The sequence below is a fragment of the Dipodomys merriami genome, unplaced genomic scaffold (genome assembly GCF_024711535.1).
Source record: "Dipodomys merriami isolate MVZ:Mamm:240054 unplaced genomic scaffold, mDipMer1.0.p SCAF_143, whole genome shotgun sequence".
NCBI lineage: Eukaryota > Metazoa > Chordata > Mammalia > Rodentia > Heteromyidae > Dipodomys > Dipodomys merriami.
This window is the reverse complement of record NW_027202749.1, coordinates 181,931-205,003: the sequence shown is the minus strand read 5'-3', so window position 1 is coordinate 205,003 and position 23,073 is coordinate 181,931. Positions and strand designations below refer to the sequence as shown.

Genomic DNA, 23,073 nt, shown 5'->3' with positions numbered 1-23,073 from the left:
ACGAGAGCAGCCCCAGGGACCTGGAGCCCCTGCTCAAGCGAAGGGTGGTAAGGAAGCCACGTGTGGTCCGGCACCCTGACCTGCCTGGGCTGACTACCCCGACTCCACCCCGCTGCTCTGAGCACCTGTCCAGGGCTCTGTCCACCTAAGAACAGGCACGACTAGAGAAGGGCTTCAGGAAGACATGCTGCATGTGGTTTAAGGACCGCACTTGGACAGAACCTGAAACAACAGGTGCTAAGATGTAATGAAGTGATGCTCCTTTTCTTATCAAACTCATACCATTATTGCTCTTGAGGCTTTTCCATGACAACACGTTTATTCACTGTTTCCCTCCATACTGGGCCTCCTGCTGCTAGGTAGGTGCTCCACCACTGAGCCACAGCTCCAGTCCTTATTAACTAACCCTGAGGTGTTCAGATGGGGAGACAGACTCATGACCAGACCTGTCTCCATGAACTGTCCCCTGATCAGCCTGCAGGCCACTGACCCCTTGAGGCTGCTGACACTGAAAAGATGACTTGTCTGAAAACAAAAGGGTGGCTCTTAGAAAACCAAAGTTTTAATTGTACTTCATTTTAGGCAAGTGTGGCCAGTAGTTCCCGTGATGCACAGTGCAACTTTCTGACTGAAGTACCACACACATCCATGTCATGGGAGACAATAAACAATCAACACAGTGAGCAGGTCACTTATCTAGTACGTATGAGGTGACAAACACTACTGAGAACCAAGGGGAGCAGGCAGGCAATAAACAACCAGTGGACGTCCTGAGGGAAAGAAGACACCTGAGCAATAAAAGAACACTGAACAACTCATGTCAACGAAACTAATATTTATGTGAAACTAACAAATTCCTAGAAAAATAATGTACCAGAATTGAGGCAAGTGCCCAAACCCCCAAACATTCTGTACCTGTTATAGAAACAGAGTAAGCAGTCAAATCCCTCAAAGAACACTACAGACACGGTAGTTTTCAGGTGCTTCTAGGATGTCTTAGAGCAAACGGTGTTCTCCATGAGTAAAAAGACAGTACTTTCAGCATGGAAATGTACACTCACCTTGCACCCAGGAGGACTTGGTTCTAATCCCCAGCAACACACACCAAACTCTGGCAAGGTGTGAGCTGGAAGGAAACCGTGAGCCACTTCTAACCTTATGTGTCAGCCCACAGGCAGCAATACCCAGAAGGGACAATCAGTCTTCATTAGTTAGGGTTATCCCTAGAACAGGGTGGGCACAGTATAAACACACTATTTAGGATTAAGAGTAAAAAGAGAAAAATCATGAGAGGATCTTCCCAACAGATACATAAAAATCATTGGATAAAATCCATTACCCTGTCTAGATTTTGCTGTTGTTGGTCCTGGGGCTTGACCTCAGCCTGGGCACTATCTCTAAACTCTTTTCACTCACGGCTAGCACTCTACCACTTTGAGCCACAGCTCCACTTCCAGTTTTCTGGTGGTTAACTGGAGATAAGAGGCTAGCACTCTACCACTTTGAGCCACAGTTCCACTTCCAGTTTTCTGGTGGTTAACTAGAGATAAGAGTCTCAAGGACTTTAACTGCCTGGGGTGGCTTTGAATTGCGATCCTCAGATCTCAGCCTCCTGAGTGGCTAGGATTACAGACGTGAGCCACCAGTGCCCAGCTCCAATTTGTAAAAATTGTTAAAAGAGGCAGGTACTGGTGGCTCATGTCCGTGATCCTGGCTACTGAGGAAGCTGAGACTTGAGGACTACTGTTCAAACCCAGCCTGGGCAGGAAAGTCTGTGAGATTCTATCTCCAAATAACCACGAAAAAGCAGGAAGCGGAGCTGTGGCACAAGTGGTAGTTGTGGCTAGCCATGAGCACAAAAGCACAGGGACAGCAGCCAGGCCCTGAGTTCCAGCCCCAGGACTGGCACCAAAAAAAGGAGAAAAAAAAAGTTAACTTGCCAGGCACCAGTGGCTCATCCCTAAAACCCTAGCTACTCAGGAGACTGAGATCCAGTGGGTGGTGATTCAAACCCAAATCAAGAAGATTCCATCTTCAAATTAACCAGCAAAATCATGGCTGGTGGTGTAGCTCAAGTAGTAGAGCACCAGCTAAGCAAGAAAGCCAAGCAAGTGCAAGGTCCTCAGTTCAAACTCCTGTACTGAAGGGGGAAATTCCATGAGTCTCCACCTCAAAAATGACCAGTAAAGCCGGGAGCTGGGAGCTGGGAGCCCGTGGCCTTACGCCTATAATCCAAGCTACTCAGGAGGCTGAGAGTTGAGGATTAAGGTTCAAAGCCAGCCCCCTCCTCACCCCTCTTTTCCTCCCCCCATCCTCCCAGGCAGAAAAGTCTCAGTCAGACTCTTATCTCCAATTAACCTCTCAAAAACCGGGAAGTAGCTAGAGCCCGAGGCTTACACCTGTCATCCTAGCTACTCTGGAGGCTGAGATCTGAGGATCTTGGCTTAAGCCAATCTGCACAGTTAAGTCTGCAAGACTCTTATCTCCACTAAACTACCAAAAGAAGCCACAAGTGGAGCTGTGACTCAAGTGGTAGAGTACTAGCCTTGAGCAAAAGAAGCTCAGGGACAGAACCCAAGGCCTGAGTTCAAGCCCCAGGACCGGTATGTATGTGCATTTGCACACAAGTGTGTGTGTGTGTGTGTGTGTGTACACACACATAGCTACGAGTGCTGACAGTTCTAGGCTCACAGTTAATCAACTCTACCTTGTGTGAAAGACACGCACACAGCAAAAGCCACACTTGCAGGTCAGATCTCCCCTAGGCTAGCAGTATAATTCACGATGCCCTCTCACCTGTGGGCCGCAGTGAAGGGCAGCTCGGGAGCAGCCCCTCCCTCCCTCCCTCCCTCCCTCCCTCCCTCCCTCTCTTGGGGAAGTGAAGCTCCCGGGACAAGCCTTTCAGTTTAGGGTGGGTGTACAGGGACTGGAGCTTAGCAAACTCTGGTCTTCAGGCCAGTCTGGTACTACTGCCCTAGCGTCCCAAGCCATCCACACTCATGCACAATTGCACAGAGTAGTTTTTTTTGTCTGGGGGGCATTTTTTTTTTTTTTGGCCAGTCCTGGGGCTTGAACTCATGGCCTGGGCTCTGCCCCTGAGCCTCTCTGTGCTCAAGGGTAATGCTCTATCACTTGAGCCATAGCTCCTCTTCCAGGTTTTTCTGAGTAGATTATTGGAGATAGAGTCTTACAGATTTTCCTGCCTGGGCTTCAGACCGTAATCCTCAGATCTCAGCCTCCGGAGTAGTTTGAATTATAGGCCTAAGCCACTGGCTCCTGGCTAGAGTTGAGTCATTTTGATGCTATAGGATTTCACTGTCTTCTGAGTCAGTTTACTAATCCCTACTCTGGTGATAAAAAGAATTTCACAAACCAGAAACTCCAAACAAGTATAAACTATTCAACCTCATTAGTAAGATGAGAAGTGCAAGTTGAAGATCTCATGAGACAAAGTTACATGCCAGCAAGATGAAGGCCCAGCTGCTGAGTGCTGGTGAGGAGCAGGCCTGGGTGCTGGCTGCCATGGACGCTCAGATACAGTGCCAGGAGACAGTCTGACAACACCCATGCCCCATCAGTCTTTCCACCTGGCCACTTCCCAGGGGATCCAGCCCCGCTCAGAAGTCACACGGACCTGGCCACTTCCCAGGGGATCCAGCCCCGCTCAGGCCAGCCAGCACAGCTCCCGCTGGGCATCTGTGGGCATGTTTCAGCATCCCACCCAAGGCCCGCAGCCGGGACAGTCCTGAGGGAGGGGCTGTCCTTGGGAGGTTGTCTCCAGCCCTGGCCAGCAGAAGTTCACTACACAGATTGGCGCTTTCTCTGAAGAACACTGTGGTACCAGAACCCCATCTCCATGCCCAGACACCTTTGACAACATGCCTTGCAATGTATGCTGAAACTGGAAGCTGCTAGGATCTGGCATTCAGTACAGACAGCAGAGTCTATGGAGCCAGCTACCAGTGAAAACCTTGGGCCTTGTGGATGGACACCCTCCTACCTATCCTACAACCTGTGCTGGGGAATAAAGCCTGCTCTGGGCATGTGATCTTGTGCTGTGATCCTCCCCTCTGGCTGACTGTGCTGAGTTCTTTCCTTGAGCAAACAGACACCAACTCTACACCAAATCTCCTTTAGTGTGTCGGAAAGGATGGACACTAACTCCACACCAGACCTCCTAGAGTGTGTCAGGAGAGACAGACACCAACCCCATAAATCTGGTTCAGGAAAAACACTATGGATCCTCCAGTCAACTGAGGGAAGACTACAAGTGGTTCATGAGTCATGTGTGGACAGTGGCACTTCTGTCCACAGGGTACGCAGGACTGGAGTCTGCTTTACTGGGACAAATATTCCTAATGTCCTCCAGGAGACACTGCACTGCCGGCAGCTGCTCTCCAATGACGCCAGGATAGTAAACCTGTATTTCGAGGAAAAGAAGAAGAAAACTGCCCAGTAGAAAACTGTGCTCCAAGTGTGAGCATAGGGTCTGCCATGCTCTGTTGAGCTGCTCACAAAAGATCTTGAACTTAAAGTAGAGGTATGTCTTAAGTGGTAGGGTGCCAGCCGTGAGCAAAAAAAAAAGAAAAAGAAAAAGAAAAACAAGCAAGAGGGAGAAGCCCGAAGTTCAAGCCCCAATAGCAGCACAAACAAACAAATAGCCTGAACTGGGAGGCTTACAAACCACAGCAGTTTGACAATGCTGGAGATAGGTCACAAGGACTTGCCTCTATTCACAGACTGACCTTCATTGATAGACCCTGGCTGAGAGCCACTTCTCACTGAGTCCTTCCATAGTAGGTAGGGCCAGAAGCCTTTTTTGTTTTGTTTTTGTTTTGTTTTGTCGGTTGTGGGGCCTGAACTCGGCCTGGGCGCTGTCCCTCAGCTCTTCAGCTCAAGGCTACCGCTTGAGCCACAGCACCACTTCCAGCTTTTTAAGAAACCGAACCCAGGGCCTCGTGCATGCCAGGCAAGCGCTCTAACACGGAGCACCTTCCCAGCCCAGAATGCTCTCCTCCATAAGGCACTAGTCTCACCCACAAAGGCAGAGCCTACCAAAGGCCTACTACTCATACCATCCCCTTGTGGTCAGAGATTGTGGGGAGATTCAAATACTCAGACCACAGTAGGTACTCGCTGTATAATTCTTGCAGGGCTTCTCCATTTTTCTTAGTAAATACTTGGGAAGTAAAAAACACGTAAAATGAAGTTCCTAAAATAAAGAAGAAGAAAAACTCGGCCTTCTCTGCTACCTCCTAGTGTGTGTGGCCCAGCCCCCATTCCTGTGAGGCAAACAGGTTTGTCCTGGTGTCTTTAGAGACCAAAGTGATCCATACCACACCCTCAGAATAGAGCTACTAAAGGCACCAGTCCAGATCTGACTTTAATTATGGTTTGTTGACCACCTATGACAGACTCCTAGACTCTACTTAGGAACAAGGACATGGAACTGTGGACAAGACCCAGCTATGACCCAGGAAGATGGCTTGAGCCCCAGAAGTCCCACTTGAGTGTGGAGTTTGCTGCGAATATAGTCAAGTGTGGCAAACAGTGAGTTTACAAAAGAATCTAATTAGCCTCTACTGTCAAGATTCGCTTAAATAACAGATCATAGTCTAAGGTCAGCTGGGGCAGAAAAGCTCCTGAGACCCCCTTGTAAACTAAGAGCTGGCACCTCTTAGCCTAGCTACTTGGGAAGCCTTGTTAGGTATACTGTGTACAGGTTAGGAAGTGAGACCCTATCAAAATTAACCAGCAAAGAGTGTTAGAGGCATGGCTCAGCGGTAAGACTGCCTGTCTAGCAACTCTGAGTCCAAACCCCAGTACCACCCTCTCCCCCGTCCCCCCAAACAAAAGCAAACATCTTAACAGTAGGCTGAAGAGGATAGTGCTTTCTAGGAAGCATTGCTCCTACCAATGGGAGCTCTGTGCCTGGGTGCTGTTCCTGAGCTCTACCACTTGAGCCACAGCACCACTTCCAGCTTTTCTGAGTGGTTTATTAGAGATAAGAGTTTCACGGACTTTCCTGCCTGGGCTGGCTTTGAACCACAGTCTTCAGATCTCAGCCTCCTGAGTAGCTCGGATTACAGGCATGAGACACCATCACCTGGCTAAGGCTTCACATTTGTATTTATTCTTTTTTTTTTTTTTTTGAGGCAAGGTCTCAAGCTGAGGCTGTTCTCAAACTTGTGGGCTCAAGCCATCTTCCTGCCTCAGCCTCTTAAGTAGCTGGGACTATAGGTATCTACCACGTTACCCGATTAAATTTGATGATAACTTGTCAAACTGAAGAACAGCCCCAATTTGTGAAGCATAATGTATGTGTAACCATTTTCCAACCTAAACAGCATAGGGTATTACAGGGTAATAATAATGGACAGACAACAAGCTCCTAAACATCAACATATTGCAACTTAGGGAAAATTACAACTTCAACCTTAAATCCAACTCTGAATATCAGGCAAATAAGGCAGCAAGTAACAAATTCTGCCAAACTGAAGAACAAAAACACAGACACAAAGGAAGCTTGCTTTATAACCCAAATTGGACAACCCAAACGAACAATTCCAGGCAATGGCAAATGGCCCAAAGAGCCTCATGACCCTGCAGTGGGACCTGTGGAGAGTGGGAGGTTGATACCATAACCCCAGCATACCAGATGACCTTGAACCTGGGCCTCCACATAACCCCAGCATACCAGATGACCTTGAATGGCCTCCACATAACCCCAGCATACCAGATGACCTTGAACCTGGGCCTCCACATAAACAAGCCAGGCCCCTGACTGGAGCATAGTGCGCCCACCGGACAAATGCCCCAAACTTTCCAGGATCTCACATTTTATACACCACTTTGGAGACACAAGTAAGCAAGTGCACAAAGTCCAAAATAATATGAAAAAGACTTTCTCCATACACTTAAAAAGACTAAAAAAATTCTCCCAAAGATCAGTCTCTACTTTCTAGACCAAGTCTCTGGCAGGAGTAACAGTGAGACTCTTAGAACCATGCAATCCCTTTATTCAGGGGTTCAACACCACACCACTCCCGCCCCACTTCATCCAAAGAAGTCAAAAAGTTTGCCAAAGTATTCCTAGGAATCTTGTGTATAGGGTCCGTGAATCACACTGATCTCAACTGTTACAGCACTATAGAGTAATATTAATCAATCAGAAAAGCCTCATTTCAACATACTACTCTACATACAATTCTTAAGGGGATTTTCTTGGAGTCAGGCTGAATAGTAGTCAGGCTCTCACCCACCTCCTGGTATGGCCATCCCATTGGATCCCTGCCCTAAAGTCTGCACAGGGTCTACTGTCTATTCTAACAAGCAGAATTAGGCAAAGGCTATAGTAGGTGGCTTCCAAAGTTAGGTTTGTAAGCCCTGGCTCCCTTCTGTCTTGTTGTCACAGCCCCTCAACTCAGCTTCTCTCTAAGCTCTAGGAAAGAAGCTGGGTTAACAGAGGACACTGCAAGTAAGGGTCTGGAGTGGCTGGCAGGGGAGGGCCGGGCCAGCCATGTCTATGGGGTGTGACCAAGGACCTACCGGGCTAAGCTTGGTTTTGACCCACAAAAACTGAAGGATAATAACTGACTGTTGGCTGAGTTTGGAGACAAATGTTGCATGGCAATATATAAATAATACAACCACTCAGCACTGTCACGTGTTTAAAAGCCCCAAAATAGGAAAATGAAGACTTATTCAAACATGAATACATACATATACTGTGTCACAAGTCTTTCCCTAAATTTTGTACATTAAGCTTTAAAAACAGTAGAAGGTACAGCAAAAGAACAAATCAGAAGTGCAGTAAACACAAAGGTTGCAAGTGTGATTGCGTTTGGCAAATACAACTTTCCACGCTGGACTGTTGGTATTGACATTCAGTGCTATGTAATCTCGGGGCAGTCTTCTCCCAAGGAACTGAGAGGTAAGGCTACAGCTTAACCTGATACATGGAACCTGACAGTTCAAGTGTCTGTCTGGAAACCAATCATCTCAGAATACTGCCAGTTTCTGTAAGTGTGCAGCCTGACTCAGAGCTTCCACAGGTGTACCTACTCCTCACTAACTCTTCAGTGAACAGGACTCGGTCCACCCCAGGCTTGTGCTAGGGGACAGGCTTGGCAAGACCCATCCTCCTTTTGTTTTCTGATCCTGGAACACATCTGACAAGTTGTCACTGGGCACAGTTGGTGCCTGCCCTAGTCAAGAACACACACATCACTGCCTCCTTCCCACCTTATGCAGCAGTAAAACTGCATCCCACTCTTATACTTCCAAAGTAAAGAAAAACATCTCACTCTAGATGTAAGACCAATATGGAGGCTTCAGAGAAACAAAAAATCTCTCTGCAAGACCCTCTGTCACCCCTGCCCTTTTACCAGATAGGAGTGGGGGCCGGCAGACCCTCACCCACAGATCCCTACTCTCTTCCCAGCTCCAGCCCACCCTCTTGCCTGCTCCTGGGCCCCTGAACACTGGACACCTCTAGATTCAGAAAGAACCCACACCACCTTGGGGGTGCCAACCACTGACCAGGGCTGAAAGGAGGAAAAAGCAGCAGTTCTGCAGGGGGATAGATGTGTTTTTTGGACCTAGAGCACAGAACATTCCTGGACAGAGAGCACCCTTGAGTCTCCAGCCAGAATGCATCCCAGTCTCATCTTTTACCTGCCCATGTGAAGTTTGCTGAAGGTCTAGGGGCCAGCCAGGAGCTCCTGACACCATGGTGCTTGGGAGCCTTGGGGGGAAAGTAGCTTTGAAGCGGTAAGCTCAGGTGACTAGGATTCCACAAGCCAGAGCAGAGCCTTTACAGCAGGGTCTAGGTGGTTGAAGGGGGAGGCCACAACCTGGCCACCTGAATTCTCAGCACCCTTTCACCCTCATCTTGAGTCTCAGGCCTCCCTGAGGACCCATCTTGAAGTTCTGGTTCTTACCAGGGTCCTCCCTCCTGGAGAGGACCTTACTCATGGTCCAGCCCAGTGCTCTCATCTTAAGTGATGGGGCCCTAGTTGTCCCAGAGCGTATCAACATCTTGGGCTTTCCTCAGAGCTCAGCATGAGGGTCCTAGCTTCCCAGGGACAGACATGGCTGTCTCTGGACCCCAAATTACTACAGGACGGTGTCAGGGCTTCATTCAGACCAATGTGGGGCTGGCCCTGGCGTCTCAGTCCTCTCCAGGAGGCCTGTCTCACAGCTCTGGCCTTTCCACAGCTTGTCCTGGGGTCCTGTCCCTCCCCTGGCACAGTCCAAGAGTCTCAGTCCTCTTCTTGGGTTGGAAGCCCCTCACACCCCAGTGGTCCTGGCTTTCTCTAGGTCTGTCTGGCCCTGGGATCTGGCACTCCTTGATGACCTTTCCCAGGTGCCAGCCCTGACCCCCAGGCCTGATCCTCCTCTGACCCATCCTGGGGTCTGGCCCTGGGATCTGGCACTCCCTGGTGACCTTTCCCAGGTGCCAGCCCTGACCCCCAGACCCGACCCTCCTCTGACCCATCCTGGGGTCTGGCACCTTTGCGGTGACCACTCTTGGGACTGGACTCTTCCGGCTGCCCCGTCCTGGAGTCCCAGCCCTCCGTGGGTCCTGCCGAGTCGGAGGTCCGGCTGGGCCGGGTCGCTGCCCTCCTGGGGTCCAGCTCTGCCCGGGTCCTGTCCAGCCCGGGGTCCTACGTGGCACTCGGTCCAACCTGTTCGGAAGTCCGGGTGCGGGCTCCTGCGCCCCCCGGACGCCCCCGGACCCTGCCCGTTCCAGGTCCCGCCTGCTCGGGACTCGCGTCCCCCCGGGGTCCCGCCCGGCCCGGGTCCCGCGCGGGCCGGCTCCCGTCCTCCCGGGCCCCGCGCGGGCGGGACGCTGGCTCCCGAGGTCCGGCTCTCCCGGGCCCGGGGTCCCGCCTCCCGGGCCTGCCGGGGCCCCGGCTCGCAGCCTCCCCGGACGCGGGCCGCGGCCTGAGGAGCGGGCGCGCGGGCCCAGGCCGGGCAGGGCGGGCTCACTGACCTGCGTCTCGGGCGGCGGGCGAGCGGGCGCACGCGGGGGCTCGCCGGGAAGGGGAGGGGGCGCCGCTCCCTCCGGGTCCCCCCCAGAGGAGGAGAAAAAAGCCGTCCGGAGTTTAAAACAAAGAGGCGGAAATGCCCGAGCAGAGCCGAGCGCCGAATCGGGGGCGCCGCGCTAGGAGCATGCGCGGGTGAGGCTCGGCTCCCACCCCGCGGCCGGGCGGGGGCGGAGTCTGGGGCGGGGCCGGGGCGGGGCCTGCAGGGGGTGGACCCGGGCGAGGCCACAGGGCGCAGGCGTCGCGCGCTCGCACTCCCGCTCCCGCTCTCTCTCTCTCTCTCTCTCTCTCTCTCTCTCTCTCTCTCTCTCTCTCTCTCTCTCTCTCTCTCTCTCTCTCTCCCTCTCTCTCTCTCTCTCTCTCTGTCTCCCTCTCTGTCTCCCTCTCTCTCTCTCTCTCCTCTCTCTCCCTCTCTCTCTCTCTCTCTCTCTCTCTCTCTCTCCCTCTCTCTCTCTCTCTCTCTCTCTCTCTCTCTCTCCCTCTCTCTCTCTCTCTCTCTCTCTCTGTCTCCCTCTCTGTCTCTCTCTCTTTCTCTCTCTCTCTTTCTCTCTCTCCTCTCTCTCCCTCTCTTTCTCTTTTTCTCTTTCTTTTTCTCTCGCTCTTTCTTTCTCTCTCTTTTTTTCTCTCTCTCTTTCTCTTTCTCTCTCTTTTTCTCTCTCTCTCTTTCTTTTTTCTCTCTTTTTCTCTCTCCTCTCTCTCCCTCTCTCTTTCTCTTTCTCTTTTTCTTTCTCTTTCTCTTTTTCTATCTCTTTTTTTCTCTTTCTCTCTTTCTCTGTCCCTCTCTTTCTCTTTTTCTCTTTCTTTTTCTCTCGCTCTTTCTCTTTTTCTCTCTCCTCTCTCTCTCCCTCTCTTTCTCTTTCTCTTTCTCTCTTTTTCTCTCTCTCTCTTTCTCTTTCTCTCTCTCTTTTTCTCTCTCCTCTCTCTCTCCCTCTCTCTCTCCCTCTCTTTCTCTTTCTCTTTCTTTTTCTATCTCTCTCCCTCTCTCTTTCTCTTTTTCTTTTTCTTTCTCTTTTTCTATCTCTCTTTTTCTTTCTTTTTCTCTCTGTCTCCCTCTCTCTTTCTCTTTCTCTCTTTCTTTCTTTCTCTGTCTCTCTCTCTTTTTCTCTCTTTTTTTCTCTCTCTCCTCTCTCTCTCCCTCTCTCTCTCCCTCTCTCTCTTTCTCTCTTTCTCTCTTTTTCTCTCTCCTCTCTCTCTCCCTCTCTTTCTCTTTCTCTCTTTTTCTCTCTCTCTTTCTTTTTTTCTCTCTCTTTTTCTCTCTCCTCTCTCTCCCTCTCTCTTTCTCTTTCTCTTTTCTATCTCTTTTTCTTTCTCTTTCTCTCTGTCTCCCTCTCTCTTTCTCTCTCTTTCTCTTTCTCTCTTTCTCTTTCTCTGTCTCTCTCTCTCTTTTTCTCTCTCCTCTCTCTCTCCCTCTCTCTCTCCCTCTCTTTCTCTTTCTCTTTCTTTTTCTATCTCTTTTTCTATCTCTCTCCCTCTCTCTTTCTCTTTTTCTTTCTCTCTCTCTCTCTCTTTTTCTTTCTATCTCTTTCTCTCTCTCTGTCTCCCTCTCTCTCTCTCTCTTTCTCTCTCTCCTCTCTCCCTCTCTTTCTCTTTCTCTCTTTTTCTTTCTCTTTCTCTGTCCCTCTCTTTCTCTTTTTCTCTTTCTTTTTCTCTCGCTCTTTCTTTCTCTCTTTTTTCTCTCTCTCCTTCTCTCTCTTTCTCTTTCTCTCTTTTTCTCTCTCTCTCTTTCTTTTTTCTCTCTCTCTCTTTTTCTCTCTCCTCTCTCTCCCTCTCTCTTTCTCTTTCTCTTTTTCTTTCTCTTTTTCTTTTTCTATCTCTTTTTTTCTCTTTCTCTCTTTCTCTGTCCCTCTCTTTCTCTTTTTCTCTTTCTTTTTCTCTCGCTCTTTTCTCTTTCTCTCTCCTCTCTCTCTCCCTCTCTTTCTCTTTCTCTCTTTTTCTCTCTCTTTCTTTTTTTCTCTCTCTTTTTCTCTCTCCTCTCTCTCCCTCTCTCTTTCTCTTTCTCTTTTTCTATCTCTTTTTCTTTCTCTTTCTCTCTGTCTCCCTCTCTCTTTCTCTCTCTCTTTCTCTTTCTCTCTCTTTCTCTTTCTCTGTCTCTCTCTCTTTTTCTCTCTCCTCTCTCTCTCCCTCTCTCTCTCTTTCTCTTTCTTTTTCTATCTCTTTTTCTATCTCTCTCCCTCTCTCTTTCTCTTTTTCTTTCTCTTTCTCTTTTTCTATCTCTTTCTTTTTCTCTCTGTCTCCCTCTCTCTTTCTCTTTCTTTCTCTGTCTCTCTCTCTTTTTCTCTCTTTTTTTCTCTCTCTTTTTCTCTCTCCTCTCTCTCTCCCTCTCTCTCTCCCTCTCTTTCTCTTTTTCTATCTCTCTTTTTCTATCTCTCTCCCTCTCTCTCTTTCTCTTTTTCTTTCTCTTTCTCTTTTTCTCTCTTTTTCTCTCCCTCTCTCTTTCTCTTTCTCTTTTTCTATCTCTCTTTTTCTTTCTTTTTCTCTCTGTCTCCCTCCCTCTTTCTCTTTTTCTCTCTCTCCTCTCTCTCCCTCCCCGTCGGGAGGGGGCGGACCTCTGGGGGGCGGGGCCACCGGGGAGGTGGGCGTGGCCAGAGGGCGCGACCGGGTTGGCGTGAGCAAGCCGGAGCTCCTCCGGGGCGGGGCCAGGCGGGGGCGGGCCAGGCGGGGGCGGGGCCAGGCGGGGGCGGGGCCAGGGCCAGGCGGGGGCGGGGCCAGGCGGGGGCGGGGCCAGGCGGGGGCGGGGCCAGGCGGGGGCGGGGCCAGGCGGGGGCGGGGCCAGGCGGGGGCGGGGCCAGGCGGGGGCGGGGCCAGGCGGGGGGCGGGGCCAGGCGGGGGCGGAGCGCGCCGCCGGGCCACTCGCCGCGGCGCTAGCCTACCCGCTCCCCCGGTCCCGCGCGCGCGGGCCTTCAGGACCCCGAGCTTCCTCCCGCGGAAGCCGCGTGCTCTGGAGCTCCTGACCTCTGTGGGAACGAGGGTGCGTCCGTCCGTCCCCCGGCTGGCAGACTTAGCCCGGGGCCGGGAGTGGTGGCCGGCGGGCGCCGCGTTCCCCTCTTGGTCCCGAAGGCCGGGGTGCGGGCCGTCCGCGGGTGCGCGCGGCGGGGTGACGGGCCGTCCCACGGGGGTCGGGGATGAGCCCGGGGACAGGCGTGCCCGGAGGCCGCGGGGCCCGAGGGAGGGCGCAGGCGGGAGGGCCGGCCGGGCGGGCCGCGGAGGCCCTCGTCAGCAGGCCCGGCTCGGCCTTCACCCCGCCGACGTCCGCGGGTGGGCTGCGATCGAGCGGGAGGAGCCCGGGCAGCGGAACCCGCCCGAGGCCCGTCGGGCCCCAGGAGCCACCCGGCACGGCACGCGGGCGGGCGGGCGCGGGTTGGGGGGGGAGGGGGATGAGGGAGGGGGATGAGGGCGGGGGGAGGGGGGAGGGCGGGGTGGTGGTGGAGGGGGATGAGGGAGGGGGATGAGGGCGGGGGGAGGGGGGAGGGGAGGGGGATGAGGGAGGGGGAGGCTGGGGAGGGCGGGGTGGTGGTGGAGGGGGATGAGGGAGGGGGATGAGGGCGGGGGGAGGGCGGGGTGGTGGTGGAGGGGGCATGCCGGCACCCAGGCTGCTCGGGAGGGGAGGGGAGGGGAGGCCAGCTGTGGCCGGCCGAGCAGAGTCAGGCAGTGAGACCCTGTCTCAAAAACAAAGTAGAGGAAGGGTGATGGCGCAGCTCCGGTGAGAGTGCTCGCTCGGCTAGCTTGGTGCCCCGGGTCCCGCTGCGTCCCGTCGGGTCCCGCTGCGTCCCGTTGCCGTGGCCATGAGAAAAGCCACACTAAGCCCAGTGAGTAGGTAGCATATCTCACGGCCATAACTTAGCGCCTACAGAGGCTATGTAAGTTTACACTTTCTTGGGAAAATACCCAGCTAACTGTAGGCAGTAAAAGTATAATGGCCAACCCTGAAAGAACAGAGAAAATCTGTGGGATTCAGGACTTGGGGAGGAAGAGAGGAAGCACTCAGTGCTGCCCATGCAGTGGGAGAGGGATGTGAAGCAAGCCTGAAGGGGAAACCGTGGTGTGATCACTTTGTCACTCCAGGAAGTGCAAAGACAGCCACCTGCTTGGGTAGGGAGACAACATCCTGATGACAAGCACTCCTGATGAGAGTCACAGCTGGAATGCCCAAAGTGAAGGTGTGGGAAGGCGCTGGAGGAATACCATAACCGTGTATGCCAAAGGCTGTAGAACACAAGTGGACAGCAGTAGAGATAAGGAAGCTGCAACAAAGCAAACCAGCGAGAAAACTCCACTGACAACTTTCTAAATTATAATTAACTGAATTGCAGAGAAATGGAAAGGGATAAAGTTTAATTGCTAGATCAGAGCAGGCAAAAATTAGCTAGGTGTTCTGAATACTGAGCAACGAACAGAGCTTTATACAGTACAAAATCTGACATTAAGCAAATAGACAATGTATATGTGCATATGTGATAGATAAATGGTTTATGTATTTCACATGTATTTTCAAGTATATAGGCCATATGTCCATTAACCAAACATTTACCATAAAAAAAATCTCAGCCAATATGAAAGACTATACAAATGACATTTGCTGATTGCACATAAATTAGAATCCAACATGAACTGTTTTTTTTTGGTCTAGTCATGGGGCCTGAACTCTGGACCTGGGCACTGTCCCTCAGCTCTTCAGCTCAAGGCTAGCGCTCTACCACTTGAGCCACAGCGCCACTTCTGGATTTTTCTGTTTATGTGGTGCTGAGGAATCGAACCCTGGGCCTGATGCATGACAGGCAAGCATTCTACCACTGAGCCACCTTCCCAGCCCAACATGAACATTTTTTAAAGTTGTGTTTGGGACATTGAACATACTATTAAGTAACCTGTGAAATATGTATGGAATGCATGTGTAGAAAGCTACACAATTCTGATGAAATAAAAATGGGGATATATTTTGTTCTTACATAAAAGTCTCAATATTGTCAGGTATCAATTCTTACCAACCTGTCTATGACTTCAAAGCAATCCCAAATAAAATGCCAGAAGATATTCTGTGGACATAGACAAACTGACTCTAAAGGCTATATGGACAGGAAAAAAGGCCCAGAGTAACCACCACAGCCCTGAAGAAAAGAACCAAGTCAGAGGACTGGCACTGCCCCTCTCAAGACTGTCTAGCCGCAGTAATCAACACTGTTGGTGAGAGGCAAGCAGATCCCAAATGAAAGAAGCCAATATGAAAAGCTACACACTGATTCTAACTACAAGACATCCTGGGAAAGGCAACACTACAGAGACCATATCATTCCAGACCCCATCATCCTAGTTACATAGGTGAGTAAAAGTACCAGACCCTGCTCAAAAAATGACTAAAGCACAAGTGGTAGAACACCTGCCCAGTAAGCACAGCACCCTAAGTTCAAACCCTAGTACCACCACCAGAAAAAAAGAAAAAAGAAGTGTAAGCACTCCTATAACCCAACAGTGGAAAGATAAATACCTAATTAAAAATGAATATCATATCTTCCAAAGAAGATACTCAAATGGCCATGAAGCGCATGAAAAGATGTTCAATAGGCTGGGCTCCAGTAGCTCATACTTGTAGTTCTAGCTTATGAGGCAACTTTGAGATTCTTCTTTTTTTTTTTTTTTTTTTTTTTTGTTTTGGTTTTTGTTTTTTTTTTTGGGTCTGGTCGTGGGGCCTGAACTCTGGGCCTGGGCACTATCCCTCAGCTCTTCAGCTCAAGGCTAGCACTCTACCACCTGAGCCACAGTGCCACTTCTGGCTTTTTTTCTTTTTGCTTATGTGGTGCTGAGGAATCGAACCCAGGGCCTCAGGCATGCAAGGCAAGCGCTCTACCACTGAGCCATCTTCCCAGCCCCTACTTTGAGATTCTTATCCTCATGCCTTTACCCTACCTGCCCAAGAGGCTGAGATCTGGGGCTTGCACTTCAAAGTCAGCTCAGGCAGGAAAGTCTGTGAGACTCCTATCAGCAATTAACCACAAAAAGTCAGAAGTGGAGCTGTGGTTTAAGCCTTGAGAAGGAAGAGAGAGAGAGAGAGAAAAAGATGCTCAACATCAGCCATCAGGGAAGTGCAAATCAAAATTCCCAGAAGACACCTTCACACCTAGTAGGACAGCTGTAAGTAAAGACAGAAATGTGTTGACAAGATGAAGAACAATAGGAACTCATCCATAATTGAAGAAAATGTAAAGTAGTGCAACTGTTTTGTAAAATAGCGCCTCAAAAGATTAAACATAAGGTTGACATCTGAGTCAGATCAAAGGGAAAAACAAAGACAAATGTCCACACAAAAATTGACACCTAAGAGGTTAGAGTTTCAGTATTCATAATAGCTCCAAAGTGAAAACAAGTCCAGTGCCATTCATCTGATAAATGTATACCCATAAATGGAAATATTTGGCAGTACCTGGAAGGGCTAATAAATTCTACAACATGGATGAGCCTTGAAAGCACTGTATGAGTGAAGACCCAGCATGGAGGGGCATGTGTTAGAGGGTTCTGTTTATATGGATGCTCAGAATAGGTAAGTCCATAGAGACAGAAGGCAGAGCAGTGGTTGCTCGGGGTGATAGGGATTGCTAATAAGGACAAATTTTTGGAATGGCATGATGCTACAAATTGGTGGCAGTGATAGTTCCACTAAAATCGATTAGCTTGCCGGGTGCCAGTGGCTCATGCCTGTAATCTTCGCTACTAAGGAAATTGAGATCTGAGGATCACAATTCAAAGCCAGCCCGAGCAGGAAAGTCTGTGAGATTTTTTCTTTTCTTTTCTTTTTTTTTTGGTTGGTCGTGGGGCTTGAACTCTGGGCCTGGGCGCTGTCCCTCAGCTCTCAGCTCAAGGCTAGAGCTCTACCACTTGAGCCACAGCACCACTTCTGGTTTTCTGGTGGCTTATTGAAGATAAGAGTTTCACAGACTTTCCTGCCTGGGCTGGCTCTGAATCGCATTCCTCAGATCTCAGCCTCCTGAGTATCTAGGATTACAGGCATGAGCCACCAGCACCTGGCGTCCATGAGACTCTTACCTCCAATAAACCACCAGAAAACCAGAAGTGGCACTATGGCTCAAGTGGTAGAGTGCTCGCCTTGCACTGAAGAGCTGAGGGACAGCGCCCAGGCCCAGAGTTCAAGCCCATGACACACACACACAAAAAGATTAGCTTGTAATCTAATAACTTGTAACACACTTTAAATGAGTGAATTATATCTCAATAAAGCTGCTATCTCAGAAAATTGCAAAGGAAACTACAAAATACTTAGGACTGATAAAAAATGCAAGTGCTGTATGTTTACCCTTTGGGGACCACTGTAATGTTAGGTAACTTAGCATAATCACACAGTACAGTAACTAAGCATCTCACACCAGCACAAAGCAGATATCCATCTCAACCCACATATGAAGTAATACATTTGCTCTTCACCATGTATACCAAAAAGTGAGAGAGGTATTTCATACCGTAAGCAAACTATTACTTACATATAGCACACCCACACCCAAACACACACATATGCATGCACATTATCCTGCACACACCAACATAGCCACTTGCAACATATCCCAATATATTTGGTAACTAACCCATAACAAAATCATTAAGCTATACCACACAGGAAAAAATTAGATATCAATTTCACATTGGATAAAGAAAAGAAAACCACCTGTCTCTTACACAACTAGGGGAGACATGTGGGTCACACTTCACACATACCCTTTTGTTCCACTCAGCACTGGGGCCAGTCCCACACACAGATGCTCCGCTCAGGTGGAGTCCTGGGGGAGGAAACACTGCATGGTCCCAGCCCACGGGGCAGGATGGTGTTGACCACCTTCTGAGTGTTCAGCCTAGGAGACATGGGGCCAGACGCTGAGAATCCCCACTTCTGGAGACCAACTAGGAGAAAAGATGACCCCTCCCTTCCCTGGATAAGAGTGGTAAACAGTCCAGGGCAGACACAGACTCTCTCTGCAAGGAAGATGGGTTGACCAGCAGCCCTAAGAAGAAAAGACTTCCCTAACTTCAGGGCTTCCCTCAGTACCCCCCACTGCACATGTAGGGGCTGTCTGCATTGCCCTGTGCAGACGGGCTGTAGAACTGGCACTTGGTGGGTAAACGGTTTGTCTCTACCCAGGGTTCTTACGCTCCCTGTTGCAAGTGTGAAGCTAAGACGGGCTGGCTGAGCTGGTGAGCAGAGCAAAGTCTCAGGCCCTTCCAGTTCTTGCTTTCCTACTTACATCACAAGCATATGGAAAAAAATTACATGTAGTACTTCATCTTTTTTTTTTTTTTTCAGTTGTGGGGCCTGAACTCTGGGCCTGGGCGCTGCCCCTCAGCTCTTCAGCTCAAGGCTAGCGCTCTACCACTTGAGCCACAGCGCCACTTCTGACTTTTTATTCTGTTTATGTGGTGCTAAGAAATGGAACCCAGGGCCTCAAGCATGCAAGGCAAGCGCTCTATCACTGAGCCACCTTCCCAGCCCTGTATTACTTCATTTTAACATTTACAAAAATTAGATGCCCTGGTGGTTCACGCCTGTAATCCCAGCTTCTCTGGAGTCTGAGATCTGAAGATTGTGGTTCAGAGCCAGCTTGAGTAGGAAAAAGTCTGTGAGTCTTTAATCCCCAATTTAGCACCAAAAAGCCTGAAGTGGAGCTGTGGCCCAAGTGGTAGAGCACTGGCCTTGAGCAATAAAAGCTCAGGGATAGTGACCAGGCCCTGAGTTCAAATCCCAGAAGTGGTACCAAAAAAAGTAGGTGTCCATTTAAAATAACCAAAAATACCCACAGGGAATTGTTTTATATCACATATACAATAAATTAAATATCCATCTTATACCACACACCAAAACCTATATAGCCTAACAAATACAGGAACAATACACTGGACATCAATCATTACATATTCATGTGCAGCCTAGATGAACATCAGACTCTACACAAAAAATTAGATATAGGGGCTAAGGTGCAGCTCAGCTCAGTGGCAGAGCACTTACCTCACATGCTGGAGACTCGCAATTTAGTCCTGAGCACTGAAAAGACACACAGACACACCTTGCACCATACATATACAGAAAGTTGTCCATTTCACACTATACACACAAAAAATGAGAAAGCCAAGTCTTTTACCCCTTAAAGAGATTAGTGACTGGTGGCTCATGGCTGTAGTCCTAACTACTCAGAAAACAGATCAGCCCAGGCAGAAAAGTTCCCTAGATTCTAAAATAAACAGCAAAAAGCAGTGCTGGAGATGTGGCTCAAGTGGTAGAGCACTATGTGTGTGTAAGCTCGAGGCCCTGAGTTCAAGTCCTGGTACCAGATAAAAGAAAGAATGGTCTGAGGGTAGGGACTGACAACCATGCAGTCCTGTGGGCTGTAGGAGGGGACGGCCTTGTTGGCTCCAGGGAAGCGAGGAGGAAGATGCATTGGGTCCTCTCTGTGGAACCAGTTGGAGCCCAGGCCACAGAGATTAGAGCGTCCCAAACAAATAAGCAGGTCGACATTCCGACGACGGTTGCTGAACTGTTTGGAACTGCATCTCCTCCGGATCCATGAGGATGAAATGCCTCATCGTCTCTAAGGCAGGCTGAGAATGTGGATCCCGACTGGTTTGGACCCTGCCAGGTGGTGCTGTGTGTAGGCTTCCGCAGCCCGGCCCCAGCGGGGGCGGAGGAGGCACAGGTGCGTCATCAGGCAGATATTCTGGGGAGGCAGGCTGTGTGGCTGGGACCAGACTGGCCAGGAAGCTCCGCACAGCTGCTCAGCAAGGGGGTATGCCCACAAGGACGTGCCTGCAGGCCCTGCACAGCGAAGTGGCCCCTCCTCCCACCACCTGTGTTTTCTCAGGGCCTGTACGGGCCCTTCAGGCTTTGGGATGGATGGACAGACTCCTGCTCTCATGCTCTGGACCGATTGAAAACTAAGTAACAAGCCCCTTAGCGTAAAATATATCAGTCCAGAAATAGTAGCTTCTCTGTTGTGGCAAAACAGCTCTCAATTGCTCAATGTTGAACAGGATACTGTTTAGGAAAGACATTAACCCAAGAAACCCGCTTAATGTTAGTTTGGAATGCGGGTAAAGTCTGACTGAGAGCTGGGTGCCAAGGCCTTACGCCTGTAATCCTATCTAATTAGGAAGCTGAGATGCTTGGGATGGTGAAAGTTCCATGACTCCTTCTCAACCCGTAGCTGGACAGGGTGGTGTGCTGTCGCCCCAGCCATGCGGAGGGTGTCTGTCACACTACTCAGGAGGCTGAGATCGGAGGATCAATCTTCCAAGTCAGCAGGGCAGGAGACTCCATAAGACCCTAATCTCCAGTGAACTTCCAAAAAGCCAGAAGTGGAGCTCTACTGAAACTCTAGCCTTGAGCAAAAAAAAAGGCCCTGAGTTCAAGCCCCAGGACTGTCACCAAAAACAAGAGGAAGAGGAGGAAGAGGAGGAGGAAGAGGGGAAGAAGGAGGAGGAGGAGGGGAAGGAGGAGGAGGAGGAGGGGAAGGAGGAGGAGGAGGAGGAGGAAGAGGTGGAGGAGAGGGAGGAGGAGGAGGAGAGGAAGAAGAGTGAAATGAGAGGCCATGGATACATTTGGGAAACAGTGAGACTCTATCTCAGAATAAGCAGTGTGAAAAAAGGGGCCAGAGGTCCTGGCACGAGGCCTTACATTCACGCAAACCCAAGCACGTGCGCATAGGCACACACACACACACACACACACACACACACACACACACACACACACACACCCTGAACCACAGCTTTAGCCATAAGTGAGAGTTAGATGTTAAACTGGGCCCTGGAGTGATTCCCAAGAAGTCACCAGGAAGCTGAGTGGGGTCACCACGACCCCACGATGTGGCTACCCCAGTGTGCACAAGTCCCTGCGGAGGTCACGTTCCATACACGATGCTAGGCCTGGATCCAAGATGCTGGGCTGAGGGCGTTGATACAGCACAAGCCAGGGTGGAAAGTCGTCATTTCCAAATGAATGGACAGATGTTTCTTGTTAAGGGGTTTCTTAGAATCAGGCTGTTTCAGATGGTGTGGACTCACTAGCACCCTTCCTGGGGGGAGGGCAGCCGCTCTCGCAGCGGGGTGCGTGGCAGCCACACACGGGGCTGAGGCCACCGCGGCCCTCTTGATCCCTAGTGCCTGGGTTTAGCTTCCCAAACATGTTCTGTGTGCAGGCCCCTAGGCCCCCACCATGGTGAGGGTGCAGAACCCCAACTCTTGGAATGCCCTCCTGTGATGCCTTTGCAGCCCCCACCGCCACCCTGCTCGGTCCCCATGCCTTTAGTCAGGGCTGACAGCCTCCAAGCTGTGCTCCAGTTGTAAAGATCTTTCCAAGAAGGTGACCTGAATGCATTGTTAGTCCATTGTTGTTATGATAACGAAATGGCTAAGGCTGGTAACTTTGTAAGAGAGATTTGTTTAGTTCACAGTTCCACAGGCTCAAAGATCAAGGTCTTGGTAAAAATTCCCTCAAAAAGCCAGGCGCCAGTGGCTCACGCCTGTCATCCTAACTACTCAGGCTGAGATCTGAGGATTGTGGTTCAAAGCCAGCCTGGGCAGAAAAGTCCATGAAATCACCCACCAGAAAACCAGAAGTGGTGTTATGCTCAAGTGGTAGAGCACTTGCCTTGAGCTTAAAAGCTCAGGGACAGCACCCAGGTCCAGAGTTCAAGACCCACAACTGACCAAAAAAAAAAAAAAATTCACCTAAAAGAAGCCAAGGTCAGGGGGGGAGGGTTGGGCTTCCTCTTTCTTCCTTCCTTCCTTCCTTCCTTTCTTCCTTCCTTCCTTCCTTCCTTCCTTCCTTCCTTCCTTCCTTCCTTTCTTTCTTTCTTTCTTTCTTTCTTTCTTTCTTTCTTTCTTTCTTTCTTTCTTTCTTTTCCTTCTTTCCTTCCTTCTTTCTTTCTTTTTTCCCTTTCCTGACTGTACTTTTGGCCTTACACTTGCTAGACAAATGTTTAACCACTCCATCTACATCTCAAGTCCCCTTCCTTCCTTTTTCTCTTTGTCTCTCTCTTTCTTTCCTTCTTTCCTTCCTTCCTTCCTTCTTTCTTTCCTTCCTTCCTTCCTTCATTACTTCTTCCTTCCGTCCTTCTTCCTCCCTGTCTTTCTTTTCTTCCTTCTTGCTTATTTTTAGGTAGCACTTCTGCCTGGGTCAGTTTGGGACCATGATCCTGTCTCTGCCTCCCCTGTCACTAGATTACAGACATAACAATTGTTTCTGTAGAACCACATTTACTATAGTTAGCAGCACATCACAGGGATGCCAGTGAGAACTCTCACTAGACCCTTCTTCCTAAAGTTCCCTCCACCTCAGCATTGCTAGAGGAGGACCAAGCTTCCAGCCCACGGCCCTGGGCAGTCTGTCAGCCATACCCGAACCCTAGCAATGTAGCTTTTAGGACTGGCTGTTTTTTGTCTCACTCTGCCAAATTACTTGCAGCTGCACCTAGTCTGTTGCTAGTACCATTGACATTCCTACTGAGTAATATTCCATTGTGCAATGAACTGTTTGCATAACTACGCATTGACTAAAGGACATCTGGGTATTTCTAAGTTGTGTGTGTGTGTGTATGTGTGTGTGTGTGTGTGTGTGTGTGTGTGTGTGTGTGTGTGTGTCTGTCTGTCTGTCTGATTGTACTGGGTCTGGATGTTGTCCTTGAGATTTTTTTTGGTCAAGGCTACCACTTTAGCTACAGTGCTACTTCTGGCTTCTGGCTTTGAGCCTTAATCCTCAGATCTCAGTTTCCTCAGTTGCTAGAATTGGGCCTGCACACTGTCTCTGAGCTTTTCAGCTCAAGGCTAGTGCTCTACTATTTGAGCCACAGCTCCACTTCCAGTTTTCTGGTGGTTTATTGGAGATAAGAGTCTCATAGACTTTCCTGCCTGGGCTGGCTTTGAACCTCAATCCTCAGATCTCAGCCTCCTGAGTAGCTAGGATTACAGGCGTGAGCCACCAGCACCTGGCTGTTGCTCTTTTAGCCATTCCCAAAAGTGTGTGATCATATCACAT

General features: G+C 49.9%; 1 protein-coding gene across 3 annotated transcripts in view; it reads right to left on the bottom strand.

Moving 5' to 3' along the window:
• Pcgf3 (polycomb group ring finger 3) overlaps positions 1-10,037 on the bottom strand; it is a 30,310-nt gene extending 20,273 nt beyond the window's left edge. For 2 of the 3 annotated variants that reach the window (XM_070021629.1, XM_070021627.1), the window contains exon 1: positions 9,998-10,019. The gene's annotated coding sequence lies outside the window, so the exon portion shown is untranslated. Of the gene's footprint in view, positions 1-9,997 lie in introns of all 3 variants that reach the window. The other variant, XM_070021628.1, reaches the window with a different exon arrangement.
• Positions 10,038-23,073: the final 13,036 nt, after the last annotated feature.